The sequence below is a fragment of the Heptranchias perlo genome, chromosome 20 (assembly GCF_035084215.1).
Source record: "Heptranchias perlo isolate sHepPer1 chromosome 20, sHepPer1.hap1, whole genome shotgun sequence".
Taxonomy (NCBI): Eukaryota; Metazoa; Chordata; class Chondrichthyes; order Hexanchiformes; family Hexanchidae; genus Heptranchias; species Heptranchias perlo.
The window spans coordinates 18,983,960-19,008,096 of NC_090344.1; the positions used below are offsets into that span (position 1 = coordinate 18,983,960).

The following is a 24,137-nucleotide window of genomic DNA, read 5'->3' on the forward strand; positions in this document are numbered from 1 at the left end:
ATAAGAGGGGCAAAGAAAGAGCAAAAGAAAGCGGAAAACATAAAAGGGAATCAAAAAGTCTTCTACAGACAAGTTAACAGTAAACGGGTAGTAAGAGGAGGGTTGGGGACGATTCGGGACCATCAAGGAGATCTACTCATGGAGGCAGTGGGCATGGCAGAGGTACTAAATGATTACTTTGCATTGGTCTTTACCAAGGAAGAAGATGCTGCCAGATTCTAGGTAAAGTAAGATATAGTTAAGATACTGGATGGGCTAAAAAATTAGAAAGAAGAGGTACTAGAAAGGCTTGCTGTACTTAAAATAGATAAGTCAACTGGTCCGGATGTGATGCAACCTAGGATGCTGAGGGAAGTAAAGGGGAAAATTGCAGAGGTACTGGCCATAATCTTCCAGACATCCTTATATATGAGGATGGTGCCAGAGGACTGGAGAATTGCAAAGGTTACAACCTTGTTCAAAAAAAGGGTGTAAAGATAAACCCAGCAACTATAGGTCAGTCAGTTTAACCTCGGTGATGGGGAAAGTTTTGGAAATGATAATCCGGGACAGAATGAACAGTCACTTGGACGAGTGTGGATTGATTAGGGAATGCCAGCACGGATTTGTTAAAAGCAAATCGTGTTTTACCAACTTGATAAAGTGTTTGATGAGGTAACAGAGAGGGTAGATGAGGTCAATGCAGTTGACGTGGTGTATATGGACTTTCAAAAAGCGTTTGATCAAGTGTCACGTGGTAGGCTATTGATCAAGATTGCAGCCCATGGAACACAGGGGGCAAAAACAATATGGTTACAGAACTGGCTAAATGACAGGAAACAGAGAATTGTGGTGAAAGCTTGTTTTTCGGACTGGAGGGAGGTGGGCAATGGTGTTCCATAGGGGTCGGTGCTGCGATAACGTCTTTTCTTGATATATATTATTTACTTGGGCTTGGGAGTAAATGGTACAATATCAATATTTGCAGATGACACAAAACGTGGACGGGTAGAGAACAGATAGGTGGATCGACATGAAGAGGATATGGACACGCTGGTGACAAGGACGGACACGTGGCAGATGAAGTTTAACGCGGAAAAATGCGATATGATGCATTTCGATGTGAAAAAAGAGGAAAGGCAATATAAACTAGAGAGCAGAATTCTAAAAGGGTGAGAGGAACAGAGGGACCTTGGGGTATATGTGCGCAAATCGTTGAAAGTGGCAGGGCAGGTTGAGAAAGCGGTTTAAAAAGCAGTCGGGGTCCTGGGCTTTAGAAAGAGGAAGTCATGATGAACCTTTATAAAATACTATTTCGGCCACAAATGGAGTATTGGGTCCAGTTCTGGGCAGTGCACTTTTGGAAGGATGTGAAGGCCTTGAGAGGGCGCAGAGGAGATTTACCAGAATGATTCCAGCGATGAGGGACTTAAATTACATGGATAGACTGAAGAAGCTGGGATTTTTCACCTTGGAACTGAGAAGGCTGAGAGGAGATTTGACAGAGATATTCAAAATCATGAAGGGCCTAGACAGGGTAGATAGAGTGAAACTGCTCCCATTGGCGGAAGGGACATGAACCAAAGGGCATAGATTTAAGGTGATTGGCAAAAGAACCAAAGGTGACATGAGTAAAAACTTCTTTACACAGCGAGTGGTAGGAAGCTTTGATTTTTGTGCTTTGCATGTGATGAAATTTCATCATTTTACAGACTGTATCTTAAGAGTGGGATTAAAAGTTTAGTGTTTACGATGCCCGGAATCTGGTGCAGCCGTTGTTAAATTTATCAAGGCAGGCAATTGTCGCCGTTTATCACAAGAACGACCTAACTGGTTATGCGATCAAGATGAAAATAATGCAAAGATGGACAATTGATACAACACGAAAGGCATCGGGCTATGACAAAAATCCCCACCGTTTTGCTTTTCCAACATAAAGGGTGCGACATTTATTCGCTGAATATAGAAACAGTCTGGTCTCGCTCACTACAGAAATCTCCATGTCACAGAGAATTAGCCTTTCGGGACCTTGTCTGTCAAGATGAATTGTGATTTCCGTGAAGCCAATGTTCCATTCCTTTATAGGTTTAATGTGCCTGCTTTGCGATCACAAGGGTTTTTTTTAGTCCACATGGTAAATGGTGGAATATTAGCTCTGCTCAACCGGCAATGATCACGGTACATTTTCTTGCAGACAAAACACACATTAAACCCTGGAACTTTGAGGCGATGAATCCTCAGGAAAAATAAAATAAGGGCTCGAATCAATCTAACCAATAGCACCATCGAGACAAGTGAAGAGTCCACCTTCTAAACCAGTAATTCACTGAGCTAAACCTTGAGGCTGCAGTGACTAATATAACAGCTGTCCACTGTCAGTTTACTTTTCCACAATGAATGGTTGAAGCTTGCGGGAGTGAAAATCCAACGAGCCGGTTTTCACTCTTAAACCAGCAACTGTGAAGTTAAGAGAAACGTGCCGTGAAATACTCGATTTCAGCGCGCTGACACTGGGCCAGAATAAAGCTCAGTCAATATGATCGCCGAGTGGCGAGAGGGTGGATTTGGAACTCCTGATCGACCGCACTGCGCATTTTCCTGTTCTGCTTGAAGCACCAATCCCTTCAATTCATCACTTACAGGGACAATTCGATTCTCGGTTTCTTTTCCCTGAACTTGACGAGATCTTCAAAATTATAAGCGACCGATATCAAAGCGAACCTCGTCACCGACATGCTCACAGATACAAAGCGGCCAAACTCTGCTTCAGTGAGATGACAGCCCAGAGCGGTTTCAAGGCGGAATGCAATTGCAAAGAAAGCTCGTTCAATGAAAGTGTAGGTCATTGAGGTGCCTTTAAAGTCCAGATTGTTTGAACTGAACTTCTTCCGAAAGCGCTTGAGATTCAGGTGGAGTAATTTGTGGACTTCTTTTCCCTCTTTACAAAAGTTTGAACCACACGTCAAGATCAAAATTCGAGGGCTAAATTTGGGTTTCTCCGGGGTATGAAGTTCGAATCGAGAATTATACCCTGACCTCATCGAACCCAGAAATAAATCAAGGGGATTCAATCGAAGTAAAATAATGGTATTGGAGAAAATAATTAGATTAAAGATAGACAAATCTCCAGGACCTGATGGTGACCATCCCAGGGGATTAAAAGGAGTAGGTGAGGAAATTGTACATGTTTCAGTCATGATCGTTCAAACTCTCTTGTTTCAGGAATTGTTCCATGGATTGAAAAATTGCCAATGTCATTCCATTATTTAGGAATGGGAGGAGAGATAAAGTAGGAAATTATAGACCTATTAGTCTGACGTCTATTGTCGGGCAGTTACCAGTATCTGCTATTAGGGAAGAGTGACTGAGCACTTGGATAAATATGAATTGATCAGAGAAGCCGACATCGATTTGTAAAGGGTAAGTCAAGTGTAACAAAACGAGCTGAACTTCTTGAAGATGTAATAATGTGGTAGATAATGCAGTGTCTATGGGTGTTATATGTATATTGACTTCCAGAGGCAATCGATAAGGGAACACATAAGAGACTGTTAACAGAAATGAGATCACATGGAAATTAAAGCAACCTATTTACATGGGTAGGGAGTTGGTTTGGAGGTAGGAGACAGAGAGTAGGGATAATGGATCTGTGCTCAAATTGACAGGATGTGATTAATGGTGTCCCCCAGGGATCTGTACCGGGGCATCAGCTTTTTACTATATGTATAAATGAGGCAAATGAAGAAATAGAGAGCCATATATCCAAGTTTGTCGACGACACCAAGTTAGGTGACACAGTGAGTAATGTAGATGGGAGCATAAAGTTGCAAAGCGAAATTGATAGATGAAGTGAGTTGGTAAAACTGTGGCATATGGAGCTTACATAGAATGACATAGAATGTACATCACAGAAACAGACAATTCGGCCCAACTAGACTATGCCGGTGTTTATGTTGCAGACGGGCCTCCTCCAACCCCTCTTCATCTAACCCTATGAGCAAACCCGAATATTCCTTTCTCCTCCCTGTGTTTATCTCGCTTCCCTGTAAATGCATCCATGCTTTTCGCCTTAATTATTCCTTGTGGTAGTGAGTTGCACATTCCAGCGAGCCTCATTGTAAATAAGGTTCTCTTGAATGCCATATTGGATTAAATGTGACGATCTTATATTTATGGCCCCAATTTTGGACTCCACCCCACAAAATTGCAAATACCTCTGACCTCTCAAACCCTTGCATAATCTTAAAGTCCTATTTCATGTCACCCTCAGCCTTCTATTTTCTATGGAAAGTGCCGTACTCTGTTCAATCTTTCAATAAGGGAAAGTGTGAGGTCATCCACTTTGGACCTAAGCAAGAAAGATGAGAGTATTTTCTAACTGGTGAGAAACTAGGAACTGTAGAGGAGGAAAGATGTTTACGGGTCCAAGTGCAGAAATCATTAAAAGTCAGTGGACAGTTACAAAAAAATAATTAAAAAGGCAAATCGAAATTTGGCCTTTATCTTAAGGGAGCTGGAATTCAAAGGGGTGGAAATTATGTTACAGTTATATAAACTCTGATGAGACCACAGTTCGAGTCCTGCATTCAGTTCTAGGCACCACACCTCAGGGAGGATATAATGGCCTTGGAGCGGGTGCAGCGCAGATTCACCAGAATTATACCGGAGCTAAAATGGTTAAATTATGCGGACAAGTTGAATAGAAAATGTTTGTATTTCCTTGTGTATTGAAGATTAAGTGATGATGTAATCGAGTTGTTGAAGGTGATTAAATGAGTCAATGGTGTGTGTGTGAGCTGTGAAACAGCTTGAAATACCAATCCTCTCCACCACTGGGGACTGAGTCTTCCAACATAGATGGATTTTCACTCGTGCAAGTTTCATCCACATTTTCTGCTCTTCATTTCTCCGACCTGCTTGTTGTGCCTTTTCCTTCAATTCAGGACTTACAGGGAAAACTCGATTCTGCGGTCAATCTTCGGGTCACGTGGTGAGATTTCAAATAATTGAAATCGACCCTTATCACCCCCAATATCGTCACCCACACGTTTGACGAATGCAAAGCGGCTTCTCTCGCGGTTTTGCTGCACAACTCGATCAAAGATACTGTCGGTAATTGGAGGGTCTTTCAAGTCATGACACGAACATAACAGTTCGCACTGCCGTTTTCCCCAAGACGCTTCAGATTCATGTGGAATGATTTCGGTCTGGCGGTTAAATCCGTTCCCTTTTTACGAATCCGCCTTTGAACCCTGGACTTTAATATTTTTGATAACCGATACTAAATCGCTTTGTCCTGTACTGTACATTACTTTTTAAATATTACAGATAAGCGGAGCACTTGAGCTGTCACAGCTGTGACTTTGACTTTTCTCCCTCTCCTCTCGATCTCCCCGACAACTGCCACTAACCACAATCTTCTGTCACTCTTCTCCATCAGAAAGTTCCGAGTCTCGGTTTTCAAATCAAATAACGCCCATCTCTTCAATCACCGACAGCCCAGAGAGAGTTTCTTAGTTTCAGCTCCCAATTTCTCCAATTCCTCAAAGTAGCATGAAAATAATTCTCCTGAAGTTAATAATAATAACAATATAATTAAAAGTTCTGATGGTCTGGGTTTTTTTCCCCCGATGCCACGGCTTTTAACGGTCACTGCGGATGTTTGACGAATCGCCTCTTGGTTGGAGGCTTCTGTGTGGGAAAGATCAGGAAGCGATAATTGAGAGACCGAGGATGAAGCTGTTTGATGCGAGCACTGGTGACACAGACCGTGCGCGGCTCCAGTGGCGCAATCGGTCAGCGCGCGTTATTTCCACAATAATTATACGCTCGAGAAATGCTGGGGTTGTGAGCTCCAGCGCCATCTAAAGTAGATGAAACTGCTCAACATTTCGAATGGAGTTCAAGGTACAACTGGTTCCATAACGCATCGACTGCTTCATGTCCCCATGTGGGCACTGAGGCTCCTCTGGCCTCCCGTCTTGCCATAGCAGGTGAGAGTTTATTTGTTAAAAGGAGGGAGAGAGGGCAATTGGCGACAGATGAAATGGTAAAGCGGCCGGCACGACATCTTTAAATCGAAAGAACCAAACACACAATTCTTCTTTCAGTGAAGCAGGTATTGATCGGTTTGAAGTGTCGTGTAGGGAAAATTCGGGAGGCAAATCTGCTGCCTGGTGTCACGGTGCAACGGGTGAAATTATTCCGCTTTCAATTGTTGATCGGCTGAAAGATCGAGAGGCGTTTTCCAGCTCCCGTGTTGAACAAGTTCAGCTTTGGAGCCATTGGGTAAAGTATTTTTTTTAATTGCTGCTAACGAATGACAAGACATTTTGTACAAACAAGAAGAATTGCAAAATCACGAGTTCCCTGTCCATGTTTCTTTCATCATATTCAACAGAAACAAGGATTCTCCTCAACACGTTGCTGAAAATTCGATAAAAGGGACACTCCCCCGAATTCGACATCGACAGGGATAATTCAGAGTCCGACCATGAATCTGTATGATGGAAACTAATCCAACAGCGAGCCTGGATAGCTCAGTCGGTAGAGCATCAGACTTTTAAGAGCAGGTAGTGATCTGAGGGCCCAGGGTTCAAGTCCCTGTTCAGGCGAAAACTTTTAAAAGTTCTGCTTTTCCAACGGACCAAAATAAGCGAAAGGAGCAAGAGTTGGCCATCCAGTCCCTCGAGCCTGCTTCGCCAATTTGATAAGGTTATCGCTGATTTTCGACCTCAACTTCGCTTTCCCGACCTGTCCCCATATCCCTTGATTTCCTTCGTGTCCAGCATTCTATCTATCTCAGTTTTGAATCTATTCAATGGCTCAGCATCCACAGCCCTCTGGGGTAGAGAATTCCAATAGTTCACAACCTTCTCAGTGAAGAAATTATTCCTCATCTCTGTACTGAATGGCCGGCCCCTTATCTTGAGATTAACACCATTAGCTCTAGACTCTCCAGCAAGGGGAAACAGCATCCCAGCATCTACCCTGTCAAGCCCTCTAAGGATTTTATATGTTTCAATGAGATCACCTGATCATTGAAAACTGCAGAGAATATAGTTCCATTCTACTCAATCTCTCCTCACAAGACAAACCTCTCATCCCAGGAATCAATCGAGTGAACCTTTGTTGCATCCACTCTAAGGCAAGTGTATCGTTCCGCGGGTAAGGAGATCAAAACTGTACACAGTACTCCAGATGTGGTCTTACCAAACCCTATATAATTACAGCAAGGCTTCCTTATCTTTGTTCTCCAACCACCTCGCAATAAAGGGCAACATACCATTTGCTTTTCTAATTGCTTGCTGCATCTGCATGTTAACTTTCTGTGATCCGTGTGCAAGAGCACACAAATCCCTCTGAATACCAACATTTCGCAGTCTCTCACCTTTAGAAAGATATTCTGCTTTTATATTCTTCCGACCAAAGTGAATAACCTCACATTTCCCCACGTTATAATTCATCTGCCAACTTCTCGCCCACTCACTTAACCTGTCTGTATCACTTTGCATCCTCTTTGCGTCCTCCTCACAGCTTACTTTCCCACCTAGTTTTGTATCGTCAGCAAACTTGGATACATTACACTCGGTCCCCTCATCTCAGTCATTAATATCGATTGTAAATATCTGAGGCCCAAGCACTGATATTCACGGCACCCCACTAGTTACAACCTGCCAACCCGAAAATGACCTGTTTATTCCGACTTTCTATTTTATGTACATCAACAAATCCACAATCTATGTTAATATATTACCCCCTATCCCATGAGCCCTAATCTTGTCTCACAAACTTTTGTGTGGCACCTTATCGAATGCCTTTTGAAAATCCAAATATTCTATATCGACTGGTTCTCCCTTATCTACCCTGCTATCTGCACCCTCATAACCTCTAACAGAGTTGTCAAACACGATTTCCCTTTCACAAAACCGTGTTGCATGTGCCTAATCATGTTATGATTATCTAAGTGTCCTGTTATCAAGTCCCTAGTAATAGATTCTAACATTTTCCCTCCTCCTATTGTCAGGCTAAATGGCTTGTAGTTCCCTGCTTCCTCTCTCCCTCCTTTCTTGAATAGCGGGGTTACTTTTGGTACCTTCCAATCCATGGGGACCTTTCCAGAATCATGGGAACTCTGGAAGATAAAACCAATGCATCCACTATCTCTGCAGCCACCTCTTTTAAAACCCTGGATGTAGGCCACCAGGGCCAATGAATTTGTCAGCTTTTAGTCCCATTAATTCCTCCAGTACTTTTTCATTACTAATCTTAATTGCTTTAGTCCAGCAATTTTATTTTAAATTCACAAGCTTTCGGAGACTTCCTCCTTCCTCAGGTAAATGTTCAGGAGCTCCTTGAAGCCTACGCATTTATACATATAGAACAGTACATGGTGTTTGCAGAATGCCCCTGCAACTGCCCGTTGCCAAGGCAATCACCGTGTTCAGACAGAGAGGTGTCACCTGCAGAACCCCCGAATACACATTCAACAAAAAAACAAACAGGAAAAAAAACAGAGAGAGGCAGAAACATCCGGAAGGCATAGAAAGCCAGCAAATGACCCATTATATTAAAAACAGATAACATTTGTTCGCTGGTGGGGTAACGTGTAGCGTGACATGAACCCAAGATCCCGGTTGAGGCCGTCCTCATGGGTGCGGAACTTGGCTATCAATTTCTGCTCGACGATTTTGCGTTGTCGTGTGTCTCGAAGGCCGCCTTGGAGTACGCTTACCCGAAGGTCGGTGGCTGAATGTCCATGACTGCTGAAGTGTTCCCCGACTGGGAGGGAACCCTCCTGTTTGGCGATTGTTGCGCGGTGTCCGTTCATCCGTTGTCGCAGCGTCTGCATGGTCTCGCCAATGTACCATGCTCTGGGGCATCCTTTCCTGCAACGTATGAGGTAGACAACGTTGGCCGAGTCACAGGAGTATGAACCATGTACCTGGTGGGTGTTGTCCTCTCGTGTGATGGTGGTATCTGTGTCGATGATCTGGCATGTCTTGCAGAGGTTTCCGTGGCAGGGTTGTGTGGTGTCGTGGACGCTGTTCTCCTGAAAGCTGGGTAATTTGCTGCGAACGATGGTCTGTTTGAGGTTGGGTGGCTGTTTAAAGGCGAGCAGTGGAGGCGTGGGGATGGCCTTAGCGAGGTGTTCGTCGTCATCGATGACATGTTGAAGGCTGCGGAGAACATGGTGTAGTTTCTCCGCTCCAGGGAAGTACTGGACGACGAAGGGTACTCTGTTGGTTGCGTCCCGTGTTAGTCTTCTGAGGAGGTCTATGCGATTCTTCGCTGTGGCCCGTCGGAACTGTCGATCGACAAGTCGAGCGTCATATCCCGTTCTTACGAGGGCGTCTTTCAGCGTCTGTAGGTGTCCATCGCGTTCCTCCTCGTCTGAGCAGATCCTGTGTATTCGTAGGGCCTTTCCATAGGGGATGGCCTCTTTGACGTGGTTAGGGTGGAAGCTGGAAAAGTGGAGCATCGTGAGGTTGTCCGTGGGCTTGCGGTAGAGTGAGGTGCTGAGGTGCCCGTCTTTGATGGAGATTTGCGTGTCCAAGAAAGAAACCGATTCTGAGGAGTAGTCCATGGTGAGTTTGATGGTGGGATGGAACTTGTTGATGTTATCGTGTAGTCTCTTCAGTGATTCCTCACCGTGGGTCCATAGAAAGAAAATGTCGTCGATGTATCTGGTGTATAGTGTTGGTTGGAGGTCCTGTGCAGTGAAGAAGTCCTGCTCGAACTTGTGCATGAAAATGTTGGCGTATTGGGGTGCGAATTTGGTCCCCATGGCTGTTCCGTGTGTTTGGGTAAAGAACTGGTTATTGAAGGTGAAGACATTGTGATCCAGGATGAAGCGGATGAGTTGTAGGATGGCGTCTGGAGATTGGCTGTTGTTGGTGTTGAGTACTGAGGCTGTTGCAGCGATGCCGTCATCGTGGGGGATACTGGTGTAGAGTGCCGAGACGTCCATCGTGGTGAGAAGTGTTCCTGGTTCAACTGGTCCGTGGGTGCTGAGTTTTTGTAGGAAGTCTGTAGTGTCGCGACAGAAGCTGGGGGTTCCCTGTACAATGGGTTTCAGGATGCCCTCGACGTATGCAGAGAGGTTCTCACACAGGGTTCCATTGCATGATACGATAGGACGTCCGGGTGTGTTGGCTTTGTGTATCTTTAGGAGGCAGTAGAAGTCTCCCACGCGGGGAGTACGTGGGATGGTATCATCCAGGTCAACCTGCTCTGAATCCCCTTCAATGCCTTTTCATCCAAAAGTGTGGTGCCCAGAACCGTACAATATACTCCAGCTGAGGCCTAACCACTGATTTGTAAGGATTAATATGATTTCCTTTTTTTGTATTCACTGCCCCTATTTACAAAGCAAAGTATCCCTTATGCTTTCTAATCCGCCTTATCAACTTGCCGTGTTTTTGAATATGCACCCCCAGGTTCCTCTGCTCTTTCACAACCCCGCCCCAACCCCCCTATAAATTGTTCCATTTAGATTATACTGCCTCTCCATGTTCTTCTTCCAAAAGTGCATCACTTCACACTGATCTGCATTAAATCTGTCTCGGGACTGCTCATTTCACCATTCTGTCCATGTCCTCCTGAAGTCTGCGACTATCTTCCTCACTACTTACTATTTTGTCAAGTTTTGTAATATCCGCAAACTTCGAAACTGTACTCCCTATTCCCACATCCAAGTCATTTATATATAACAAGAAAAGCAATAGTCCTAGTACCGACCCCTGTGGGATCTCACTGCATGTTTCGCTCCAGTCAGAAAAACATCCGTTAACCACTACTCTCTGCATCCTATCCCTTAGCCAATTACGTGCCCGCATTACCACTGGTCGTTTAACCCCGCGTGCGTCTAGTTTTCGAATAAATCTGTTGTGTATTAATTTCTAAAATGTGACCTGAGAATAGCTGTAACCCCGTTATCTTATTCTTGAGCAATGAGAATACAGATATTAAGACCGAGTGATAGATCAGGTTCATTCCCATTACCCGCAGGTGACGGGACGTGAGGAGGGGAAATCACATCTGGGTTTATATTTTCCGAAAACGGAGACGGAAAATCGCAAAGATCATCCCGTCGAAATACAACATTTGACTGAAGATCCGTCAGCCATATTCCACCCAGACCTGCCGTTCAAGGAAGCCTGATAAGTCCATCAGGGGAAAACACAGAGAGAGAGAAGAAATGCAGACAGAGATAGAGAAGCACGCAAAGAAAATAATAGTATAAATCTCCACATTCGGTGATGAAGCTGAATTTAAGGTGCAGCTTAAATTAAACCCCATATCGTGAAATCTTATAAGCAAACATTTGGCTGGATTATCTCTTTATCTCTGAGAGAAGCACTGCCTGGTCATTACAGCTGTTATTTATTTGAGCATTTCGCACTATGAGTGTGAGTTGGTTTCGAACGCCCAGTGAATTTTGAAGTCCATGCCTTGCCTCATTCGCTCAGTTAACCCACAGGTACCGCGCGGCTGTAAAAACAGGCTGCACAGGAGCTTTGCAGACTGCGTATTCAAGACATATATCCAACGCTACACGTGAAACCTGCAGCTGTGTGTGCATTAGCGATTCAGTGGTGGAACCCTCGTCTGCCGGTGGGAAACCAGGGGTTTGGTTCCAGGCCAATGCAGCATCCTTTATCTTTTCATTCTGCACACATGAGATCGCCTGAATTGTGATAAATTCACGTGCCGGCTTCAATCTGTAAAACTTCTTGAAAGATTATCTTCATTTCGTCTCTGTGTGTTACGTGGACAAACACTCTGCATTCTGTCCTCTGGTGCTCAAACATGCTCTGCTGGAGATAAGTCAAACCTGCCTTCTGCACCGCTGAAAAGATGTGAGAAACCAATTGGTGATTTTGATTAAAAATGGGGACACAACGGGGTTCATCCGGTTTGAACCAGTGAAACTCCCTGAGCGAGAATCAGACCCAAAGGCAACGGAGACGTTCAGCCAGGGTAAAATTCCGCTCCCATATACCCGATCCGCCATCCTTTCAGAACGCTCTGTCCATCCAATCTCGCTTTCTTGGACCATGTACGATGTAGAGCAATATCAGGTTCTACACCAATTATTTCATATCAACAATATTAGTCTCTCTTTATCAAATTCGTTTTGAATGTACGACTTGTAATATCAAGTAACACTTTACAGAATGAACTGCGCTGAAACGACATTATCGTCTGTCTCGGTATCGTCACATTACACACTCGACCGGAAGTAAACTTTACTCAAATTGCTACTTTCATTCACGATGAGAGCGAAGAGACGGAAGTGGACATTTGCAGTTAATAGATGTACCAGCATTGATGGTTCAGTGGTAGAATTCTCGCTTCCCACGCGAGGGACTCGGGTTCGATTCCCGGCCAATGCAGGATCGCTTTGTTTTCTGCACCAATGAGCAACTTGGGAACTGGCAACGGCCATTTTGCCCCTCGAGACTGTTCCGCAATTCAATGAGATTATGGCTGATCTGTGACCAACATCCAGAAAACCGCCTGAGCATCATATACCTTAATTCCTTTGGTTCACAAAAACCTGTCAAACTCAGGTTTAAAATTAACAATTAAGCTCGCATCAACTGCTGTTTGCCACAGAGAGTTCCAAACTTCTACCTCCCTTTTCTTGTGGAAGTGTTTCCCAACTTCACTCCTGCAATTGCTGACTCTAATATTGATGCTTTGTCCCCTCGTCCCAGGCACCCAACGAGCAGAAATAGTTTCTCTCTATCGACCCCAACAATTCCCTTAATATCTTGAAAACTTCGATAAAATCAGCCCTTAACCTCCCAAATTCCAGGGTAAACAACCCTAGTTTGTGTAATCTCTCGTTGGAATTTAACCCTTGGAGTCCAGGTATCATTCTAGTAAATCTACACTGCACTCCCTCCACAGCCAATATATCCTCCCTCAGGTGCGGTGCCCAGAACTGAACACAGTACTCCAGGTGTGATCTAACCAGAGCTTTGAATAGCTGTAGCATAATCTCTATTCTCTAGTATTCTATTCCTCTAAATATAAAGGCCAGCATTACATTAACCTTTTTGATTATTTTCTGCACCTGTCCATGACATTCTAATGACTATGTAGCTGCACCCCGAAGTCCCTTTGGACCAGTTTCCAGCATTTCATCATTTAGAAAGTATTCTGAAATATTATCTTTCGGTCCAAAGTGGATGACCTCACACTGGACTAAATTGAAATCCATTTGTCACAGTTTTGCCCATTCATTTATTATATTAATGTCTCTCTGTAATATTGTTCTTCCATCTGCACTGCGTACAATGCTGCCCATCTTGGTGTTATCGGCTAATTTGGATATGTGGCTTTCTATCCTGTCATCTAATATCAATGAGGCCGCCTGAAGGTAAATTCACATCGAGCTTCAATCTCCTCATCAGCTTGAGACATTTATTTACTTCACATGTGTTTCGCCTTGGAAAGTTCCGTACTCTCTCCTCTGGATCTTAAAATTGCTCTGGATATAATTCAATTCGACCAACAGCAACACTGAAAAGGTATCAGAATCCAATTGGTGACTTTTCACAAAAAGCCTTGTGGTTGTAAGGGTCGTCGTGGATTCGAACCCGGCATCATTCGTATCATTAATCAATAAAATCCCCAAAGTGAGAATCATACCCCGAGAACAACAAACCACTGCAGCTGACGTCTTGCAGCCAGTATAAATGTCCGCTGTCTCCCACAGCCGATCAGCCATCTTTCAGACCGCTTCTGTCCATCCCATCTCGTTTTCTATTCAGGTGTACAGCAATATCAACTTGCACACTAACTATTTCCAATCACCAATATTCGTCTCCCTTTACCAAATGGTTATGTCTGGACGACCTGTATGATCAAGTAAGACGTTTCACAATTAGTTGCTCTGAAACTACCTTGCTTGGGAGGATACTGAGAGGTGTAGATGAACAGAGGGATCTTGGAGTGCATATCCACAGATCCCTGAAGGTAGATGGACAGGTAGATAAGGTGGTTAAAAGGCATGCAGGATACTTTCCTTAATTAGCCGAGGCATAGACTGTAACAGCAGTGAGGTTACGCTGGAACTGTATATAACATTAGTTAGGCCACAACTTGAGTACTGCGTGCAGTTGTGGTCATCACATTACAGGAAAGGTGTGATTGCACTGGAGACTCGTGACTCCCCAAAACCTTTCTAACATCTACAAGGCATAAGTCAGGAGTGTGAGGGAATACTCTCCACTTGCCTGGATGAGTGCAGCTCCAACAACACTCAAGAGGCTCGACACAACCCAGGAAAAAGCAGCCCATTTGATTGGCACCTCATCCACCACCCTAAACATTCACTCCCTTCACCACCAGCGCACCGTGGCTGCAGTGTGTACCATCCACAAGATGCACTTCCCAAACCCGCGACCTCTCCCACCTGGAAGGATAAGTGCTGAAGGCGCATATGAACACCACAACCTGCACGCCCCCCTTCAAATCACACATCATCGTTACTTGGAAACATATCGCCGTTCCTTCATCGTCGCTGGGTCAAAATCCTGGAACTCCCGACCTCGCAGCACTGTGGGAGAACCTTCACCACACGGAGAGCAGCGGTTCAAGAAGGCGGATCACCTCCATCTTCTCAAGGGCAATTAGGATTGGGCAATCAGTGCTGGCCTTTCCACCGACGCCCACATCCCATGAATGAATAAAAAAAATGTTAGGATTTCCTTCAGTCTGAAACAGAATGTTGCTGGTTGAATAATGGCGATTAAAACGAGTATTCATCTTTTTGCAGAGTTTAATGATTTTTGCTAAATTAATACAATAAACTATTATGTAAAAGTTAATTCCCTGAACGGGAATCTGACCCGGCTCTCGCACTGAGAGCATTTGCAGACGGCACGTATCTCCTGAGTTAAGCCGATATGCATTTACACAGTTGACTTTTCGTTGTGTATTAATTATCACGTTCGTCTAACACACTAAATAACCCTGGTTCGAAACCGAGCGGAAATATTTTGAAAACGTTATCCACTAACATTTAATAAATATAAATAAAGCAAGAATTCACTCTGTAGTTAAATATGAATAAAATACAGCACCTCATCGAACCTCTGCACAGTTCTACACAAACTCAAGCATTGCAGAGTTACCGACAGTGTCTCTTCCTCACTCCCGTTTCCTGCCTTGACGGTGCAGAAAGCCCCTCTCAAAGCTGCAAATTGCGACAGTTTTCCGTTGATTTGTGAGAGATCATTAAAGAATCCTGCAGCGCTGCCTCGGTTAATAACTGCAGTTCTAAACAGCACTGCATCCATCAGTTTTTCGATTTCGATGTTCCCCAGCTCCCGGATTGAGTGAGGCCATGACAGCGATAACATTCAGGCCGCCTGTCCGGCCCCGCTCTCTCCAATCACACGTTGCTGGCGGAAAGCAGCGAATGCCGCCGAAGAAAGCGCATTTCTGTCCATCCCTGGGAAATAAGATACCACCGAAGCTTTGACAGCACATCGCAGCATCGTCTGTCCCGCAGTTGTTGCTCCGCTGCAAAGACAGAACTTGCCAGCTGTTTCAAAATTTACAGCCTGAACCAGACTTTGAACCTTCAGATCATTATCGGTTTTAAAAGTCCGATGTTCTTCCGATTGAGCTACCCGGACTCGCGATTAGAAAAGTTTCCACTATGCAGATTCCTGTACTATGAATTATCCCTCGTTGACGTCGAACCATGATGAGGATCCCTTTTTGAAAATTCTCAGTGACGTGTTGAGGAGAATCCTTGTTTCTGTTGAACATGATTTAAGAAACATGGACAGTGAACTCGTGAGGTTACAATTCTGTTTGTTTGTGCCAAATGTCTTGTCATTCGTTAGCACCAATTAAAATAACACTTTACCCAATGGCTCAAAAGCTGAACTTGTCCCACACGGGAGTTGGAAAAGGCCTCTCGACCTTTCAGCGTATCAACATCTGTAAACTGAATAATTTCACCCGTTATACAGTGACACCAGGCAGCAGATTTCCCTTCCAAATTTTCCCCACACGAAACTTCCAACCGATGAATATCCGCTAAACGAAAGGAAGAATTGTTTGTTTGGTTCTTTAGATTTAAAGATCTGGTACCGGCCCCTTTGCCATATCAGCTGCCGCTAATCGCCCCCTCTCCCCCTATAAACAAGTAAACTCACACCTGCTATTGCAAGACGGTAGACCAGAGGAACCCAAGTGCCCACGTGGGAACACTAAGAAGTAGATGCGTTATGGAACATATCAGTTGAACCTTGAACTCCGGTTAAAATGTTCCACTGTTCCAGGTGAGGCTAAAACTCACAACCTGGGCATTTTTGGAGCATAACAAGAGTACAGCACGCTGACCGTTTGCGCCACAAGAGCAGCGCACAATCGGTAACATCTGTGCTCCCGTCAAACAGCTTCATTTTCCGTCTCCCAATTATCGCTTTGTGATCTTTCTCCGATTTCTCCAAGAAGCCTCCAATCAAGATGCGCTTCGATAAATGTCCGCAGTGAACTTTAAAGGTCGTGGAATCTGAAACAAAACCCCAGAAGATAAGAACTTTTATTTATATTATTATTAACGAAAGGACAATTTTTGATGGCACTTGAAGGAGGATTTGGATAAAGTGTGAAATGAAACTGAGAAACTCTCTCCGAGCTGTCGTTGATTGAAGAGATGGGAGTTATTTCATGTGAAAACCGAGGCTCGGAACTTTCTGATGGAGAAGTGTAACAGAAGATTGTGGTTAGTGACAGTTGTCCAGGCGATCTGGAGGAGAGGGAGAAAAGTCAAAGTCACAGCCGTGACAGCTCAAGTGCTCTGCTTATCTGTAATATTTTAAAAGTAATGTACAGTACAGGGCAAACCGATTTAGTATCGGTTATCAAAAATACTGAAGGATACAGGTTCAAAGGGGGATTTGTGAAAAGGGAACGGATTTAACCGCCAGACCGTAATCATTCCACATGAATCTGAAGCGTCTTGAAAAAAACGGCAGCGCGAACTGTGATGTTCGTGTCATCACTTCAAAGACCCTCGAATTACCGACAGTATCTTTGAACGAGTTGTGCAGCAAAACCGTGAGTGAAGCCGCTTTGCATTCGTCAAACGTGTAGGTGACGATATTGGGGTTAATAAGGGTCGATTTCAATTATTTGAAATCTCACCATACCTCTTGACCCGAAAATCGACTATAAAATCGGGTTTTTCCTGTAAGTCGTGAATTGAAGGGAAAGCCGCATCAAACAGATCAGAGAAATGAAGAGCAGAAAATGTGGATGAAATTTGCACGAGTGAAAATCCCTGTTTTTCGGAAGACTCAGTCCCCAATGGTGGAGAGGATTGATATTTCGAGCTGTTATTCACCAGCCTTAACTTCAGTAATTTCCTGTTTGCTGACAATGAGATGAGACGAAATGAACAGGTCTAACGAGCCGGTCTGTAACACAGGACAATGATTCAGTGCAGCTCGTTACCCAGTAACCGGGCTCCGTTATAGCCGCTCCTGTCAGCAACACACAAAGATAAATAGTAAATCGGAAACAGAAAGAGTTAATATATAACACTTTATAGCAATCACCATTTTTTCCCTCTTCCCGGCTTTTAAAACAATCGGTTTCACAGTTTGTCAAACCGAAAACAGCCTCTACTATTTGCTGATCGAGAATTTCAGTGGAAATTGGGACCGTCACTTAGTATCGGAACAAATATACCCGCTGAGGTTTCGGGGTTGTTACTGGTTTATTTATATCAGTGAGTGACTGGTTTTAAACTAGGTGAGGATCTAAACCTGAGGTAAGAGCGTGGGATAGACAAGAGATTCGTCAATGTATCAAGTTAAATTACACTGATTCCACCAACACTGGACATCACATCCCTTAAACATTGTTACCTGTTACTATATAAAACTGGTGAGGGTGGAAATGGGAAATAACTGAAGAAAACCTTCATTGTATCCAACTTATTATTATTATACAAACAATGCACAGCCTATCCCATAAAACAGACTCAATGTAAAACCAGTCGCCAGTTCCAGAGCCGCTGTGCCTGTTATGTGATTTGCATCCGATTCTGACTGACTTAGCATCAGACGCGCTCCCGTCCACAGTAAACGGACGGGGCCGGATCCATAAGAGAAAAATGAGGACCGACCTCCGCATAACCTGTCTTCATAATTTAACCATTTTAGCCCCGGTATCACTCTGGTCATTCGGCGCTGAACCCACTCCAAGGCCAATATTTCCTTCCTGATGTGTGGTGCCCAGAGCTGAATGCAGTACTTTAAATGGGGTCTCAGCAGAGATTTCTATCTGTAACCTTCTCCCCCCCCCCCCCCGCCCCCTTGAATACCAGCTTCCTTGAGATAAAGGCCAACATGCCATGAGACATTTAAATTAATTTTTCTACCATTCCATTGGCTTTGAGCGATTTCTGTACTTGGACCCCTAAACCTCTCTGCTCCTCCACAGTTCCTAGCTTATCACCATTTAGAGAATACTCTGATCTATCTTGCTTCAGTCCAAAGTAGATGAACTCACACTTCTCCATATTGAAAGGTTGAACAGACTGGAACTCTTCTGTATAGAAAAGAGAAGGCTGAGGGGTGACCTGATACATGACTTTAAGATTATGCAAGGGTTTGATAGGTTAGATGTAGATAAGGTGTTTGCATTTGTGGAGGTGGGGACTCCAAATCATTGGGGCAATGAATATAAGGTAGTCACTATTTAATTCAACATGACATTCAAGAGGAACACATTTACCCAGAGAGTATTTAGAATGTGCAATTCGCTCCCACAAAGAGTAGTTTAGGCGAATAGCATGGATTCGTTTACAGCGAAGCTAGAAAAACAAATGGGGGAGAAAGGAATATAAGGGTTTGCTCATAGGGTTAGATGAAGAGGGGTTGGCGGAGGCGTGTTTGCAGCATGAACACCGGCAGTGTCTAGTTGGGCCGAATTGCCTGTTTCCGTGATGTACATTCTCTGTAATTCTATGTTACTCCATCTGCCACAGTTTTGCCAACTCACTTAATCTATCAGTTTCCATTGGCAACTTTATGCTTCCATCTACACGACTCACTGTGACACCTATCTTGGTGTCAGCGACACACGTGGATATACGGCTCTCTATTCCTTTGTCTACATCATTTATATGCCGGGTCTCTGTCTCCCACCTTCTAACCAACTCCCTACCAATTTCATTAGGGTGCCTTAAATTCTACGCACCGTCATTGTCGTTAACAGTCTCTTATTTGGTACCTTATCGAATACCTCTGGAATTCAATATCATATAACAACCATGGACACTCCATCATCTACCACGTTAGTTACATCTTCATAAAGTTCAACTAGTTTTGTTAGACTTGAATTACCCTTTACAAATCCATGCTGGCTCTCTCTGATCAATTCATGTTTATCCAAGTGCTCAATCTTTCTTTCCCTGATAACGGATACTGGCAACTTCCCCGCAACGGATGTCAGACTAATGGGACTATAATTTCCAACATCATCTCTGCTATCCATCCCAAATAATGGAGTGACATTGAAATTGTTTCCATCAAAGGAACAATTCCTGAATCAAGAGAGTTTGAACGATCATGACTAAAGCATGTACAATTTCCTCACCTAGTCCTCTCAGTCCCCTGGGATGGTCAATATCTGGTCCTGGAGATTTGTCTATCTTTAATCTAATTATTTTCTCCATTGCCATTATTGTACTTATACTGAATCCCCTTAATTTATTTACAGTTTTCCTCATATCTCTGATATGTTATCCTCATTTATTTCTGTGAAGAACGAAGCAAAGTAAATATTTAGCAACTCTACATTTCATGATTTTCAATTACAATATCACCTCCATCTGTCTTTAAGCGGCCCACATTACTCTAAGCCTCCCTTCTTTCACTTAATATACTGGTAAAAATCTTGACTGTTGTCCTCATTTTCCAACAGGATTTTCTCCTTTTCCCTGTTTGGACCTCTTACGGTTTTTAGTTTTCAGCACCGCAATAAACAATACTTTGCTGTAAAGTTCGTCTCAATAGTTCTTCACTTTCAGAGCGAGAATTGTCTAAACTGGTAATTTATTTAATGTAACAAACATAAGTACACATACTCATCCGTATATCAACGCATTGATGGACACACAAAGATGAACGCAACGAGATATGCAGGCAGCATCGGGATGCACAGGTGAACGGACAAGCGAAACAGACAAAGATGAAACGGTCTGAACCCCAAACAGACAGTGACGGATCGCTGATAGATATTAGTGAGAGGAGTGGGGATCAGTTGTTATGAATGGGCGCTGTGGCTTAGTTGGTTAAAGCATCTGTCTTGTAAACAGGAGATCCTGGGCTCAACTCCCAGCAGTGCCTTGCATAACTAGTTACTTTTAACTAATTTGTGGAATGAAGCGACAAAATGACACTTTGGAATTGGGATTTGTTCAGGTTTGAGGAGGAAACGGATATCAAATTGACTCTTCGAAAACGCCCTTTCATTGTTCAGTCAGACCTCTCATAGAATGTGTCTGCAACGGGTTAACTGAAAGACACGTTCTTGTTTCTGGGGTCAGGGTGGAATTCACGATTTGAGGTTCACACGCGGAAGTAGTCCTAATTTGGACCGAGACTTTTGATCTTGACCTGCGGTGAAAATCTTTGCAAAGAGGAAAATTAAGTCCTCAAATCACTCAACCTGAATCTTCAGACCCCGATTAAATATATCCCAGGCTGTTAACAGAAGCAAGGAAGGAATTAACGGAGGCTCTGACCATAGTTTTCCAATCCTCCCTGGTTACAGGTGATATGCCGAAGGATTGGTGGACTGCGAAAGTTGTACTGTTGTATAAGTGCAGGTCAAAGGCTGGATATTCTGCGCCAAGTGACTCACCTTCTAATTCCCTGAAGCCGTTCAACCATCGACAAGGCGCAAGTTGAGTGAGTTGGAGTTTCATGTGATGGTCATCGACCTGAAACGTTAGCTCTGTCTCCATGTTTCAAGACCTGCTGAGGAAAAACACATTTGCAGTTTTTGTTTCAGTATTTTCATTTTGAATAAAGGGGCTTTCGCGTATCTTCGCATGCGACGAGGTGGCCGAGAGGTTAAGGCGATGGACTGCTAATCCATTGTACTGTGCACGCGTGGGTTCGAATCCCATCCTCGTCGTCATTGTGTTTAAGTTTTGTTTCTCTCATTCAGTCCACCCAGTTGGTCTGGTTGAAGTCCCATCCTTCTCGAAACGGCAGACGGAGGGGTTTGCATTGTTTGCTGAAATAAGCAACAGTTCCTTCCAAGAAGGTGTTGAGATTGTAAAGTCGCGAAGTATCAGATTGTACATTGGTGTCATTGTAAAAAGAGTAAATCTTATGATCAACATAAGAGAAATTTATGTACCATAATTATGATTTATGTCCGGATCATTCCGTGTCTGTGTCTGTTTAAAAGGGACGTCCTGGAAGTCCCGGATTATTTCGTATCTGTGTCTGTTTAAAAGGGGTGTGCTGTAATTCCCGGATCATTCTGTGTGCGTTGTACCCGATTTTCTTGATACCTTTTTCCTTCTGAACTGAAATGACGATCCTCTCTCGAGAAGAAGGTTCACCGCCTGTTTCGGGCAACTGGTGGGAAAAATATCAAAAACTGATGAGACCAAGTTCATTCTGCTGGGCATCCATTCCAAGCTCCGCACTCTATCCCCCATTCAGACCCACCCCCGCCTGGACATTATAATCTGCGATATTCATAAGGGAATGGAGAAGCCGAATATCACGGTTATAATTTTCTTGGTTGCTCAACAATGAATAGCTTCAATTGCAATGATTCAGAAGGTAATCATAGAATGAAAGAATCATAGAATCTTACAGCACAGAAGGAGGCCATTCGGCCGTCGTGCCAGTGCCGGCTTTTTCGAAGACCTTTCCAAATTAGACCCACACCCGAGATTATTCCCCATAACCTTGCAAATTAGTCCTCTTCAATTATGTCCAATTGCCTCTTGAGTGATCCCATGGAATCTGCTTCCACCACCATTTCAGGAAGTGCGTTCCTGATCTTAACAACCCTCTGTGTGAAAAAAATTCTCCTCAATTCCCCTCTAGTTCTTTTGCCAATTATTTTAAATCTATGACCTCTGTTTACCGACCCACTTGCCAGAGGAAACAGTTTCTCCCGACTTGCTCTTTCAAAACCCCTCATTATTTTGAATATCTCTATTAGGTCTCCCGTTAACCATCTCTGCTGTAAGGAGAACAATCCCAGCTTCTCCAATCTCTCCACATAACTGAAGTCCCTCATCACTGGTATCATCCAGGTCAACCTGTTCTGAATCCTCTTCAATGCCTTTTCATCCTAAAGTGTGGTGCCCAGAACTGTACAATACACTCCAGCTGAGGCCTAACCACTGATTTGTAAGGATTAGTATGATTTCCTTTTTTTTGTATTCAATGGCCCTGTCTGCAAAGCCACGTATCTCATACGCTTTCTTAACCGCCTTATCAACTTGCCCTGTTTTATGAATATAAACCACCAGGTCCCTCTGCTCTTGGAACCCCCCATAAATTGTTCCATTTAGATTATACTGCCTCTCCATGTTCTTCTGCCAAAAATGCATCACTTCACACTGATCGGCGTTAAATCTGTCAAGTGACCGCCCATTTCATCAGTCTGTCCATGTCCTCCTGAAGTCTGCTATTATCTTGCTCATTATTTACTACGTTGCCAAGTTTTGTATCATCCGCAAACTTCGAAATTGTACTCCCTTTTCCCACATCCAAATCATTTATATATAACAAGAAAAGCAATAGTCCTAATACCGACCACTGGGGGATTCCACTGCATATTTCTCACCAGTCAGAAAAACATGCGTTCACCACTAATCTCTGCCTCCTATCACTGAGCCAATTACTTGCCCACGTTACCACCGGCCCTTTAATCCCACGTGCTTCTAGTTTTCGAATAAGTCTGTTATGTGTTAATTTCTAAAATGTGTCCTGAAAATAACCGTAACCCCGTAATTTTATTGTTAACCAATGAGAATACAGATATTTAGACCGAGTGATAGATCGGGTTCATTCCCATTACCCGGAGGTGACGGGACCCGAGGAGGGGAAATCCCATCTGGGTTTATATTTTCCGAAAACGGAGACGGAAAATAGCAAAACTCATCCCGTCGAAATCCAACAATTGGACGAAGAACCGACAGCCTTTTCCCATCCCGGATTTCCAGACCTGGCCGTTGAAGGAAGCCTGATAAGTCCAATGGGGAGCAACACCGAAAGTGAAGAAACACAGACAGAGATAGAGAGATACATGCAAAGAAGAATAGTACAAATCTCCAATTCTATGATTGAGCAGAATTTAAGCTGCAGCTTAAAGGAAATTCGTCGCATGTCGTGAAATCTTAGAGGTGTATGTAGGGCTGGATTATAAATTTATTTCTGAAAAAAGTAAACACTGCCTTGTAACTACAGCTCTTATTTATTTAACCATTTCACAGTGGCGGTGTAAGCCGATTTCGAACCCCCAGTGAATTTCAAGACCATGCTTGACCCACTCGTTTGGTCACCCACAGTTAGCACGCGGCTGTCGAGCAGACTGCGCAGGCTCATCACAGGAACTTTTTCAAACTACATGTTCTCGACACGTATCCAACGCTACACGTGCAGCCTGCAGCCGTGTGTGCATCGGTGGCTCAGTGTGGAATCCTCGCCTGCCGGCGGGAAACCAGGGGTTGGTTCCAGTCCAATGCAGCTTCCTTTACCTTTTTTATTCTGTACCCATGAGATCGCCTGAATTGGGATAAATTCATGTTCCGGGTTCAATCTGTACAACTTCTTGAAAGATTATCTTCATTTCGTCTACTTGTGTTTCGTGAACAAACCCTCTGCATTCTGTCCTCTGGTGTTCAAACATGCTCTGCTGGAGATTATTCAAACCTGCCTTTTGCATCGCTGAAAAGATGTGAGAAGCCAATTGGTGATTTTTGACCAAAAACGGGAACACAACAGGGTTCATCCTGGATTTGAGCCAGTAAAACTCCCTGAGCGGGAATCAGATCCAAAGATCAACTGGCAAAAGAGCCGTGCAGCCCCTGTAAAATTTCGCTGCCACGCAGCCGATCCGCCATCATTTCAGCACACCAT

At 43.8% G+C, this 24,137-nt stretch overlaps 4 non-coding genes across 4 annotated transcripts; all 4 read left to right on the forward strand.

The window, feature by feature from the left end:
- The first annotated feature begins 6,507 nt into the window (after nt 1-6,507).
- trnak-uuu (transfer RNA lysine (anticodon UUU)) lies at nt 6,508-6,593 on the forward strand. The gene is given in 2 exon segments: nt 6,508-6,544; nt 6,558-6,593. It is a non-coding gene; the product is annotated as a tRNA-Lys (tRNA).
- A 5,713-nt stretch (nt 6,594-12,306) lies between these two features.
- Nucleotides 12,307-12,377, forward strand: trnag-ccc (transfer RNA glycine (anticodon CCC)). The gene has a single exon. It is a non-coding gene; the product is annotated as a tRNA-Gly (tRNA).
- A 7,918-nt stretch (nt 12,378-20,295) lies between these two features.
- On the forward strand, nt 20,296-20,369 carry trnat-ugu (transfer RNA threonine (anticodon UGU)). Its single transcript has one exon. It is a non-coding gene; the product is annotated as a tRNA-Thr (tRNA).
- A 711-nt stretch (nt 20,370-21,080) lies between these two features.
- Nucleotides 21,081-21,162, forward strand: trnas-gcu (transfer RNA serine (anticodon GCU)). The gene has a single exon. It is a non-coding gene; the product is annotated as a tRNA-Ser (tRNA).
- Nucleotides 21,163-24,137: the final 2,975 nt, after the last annotated feature.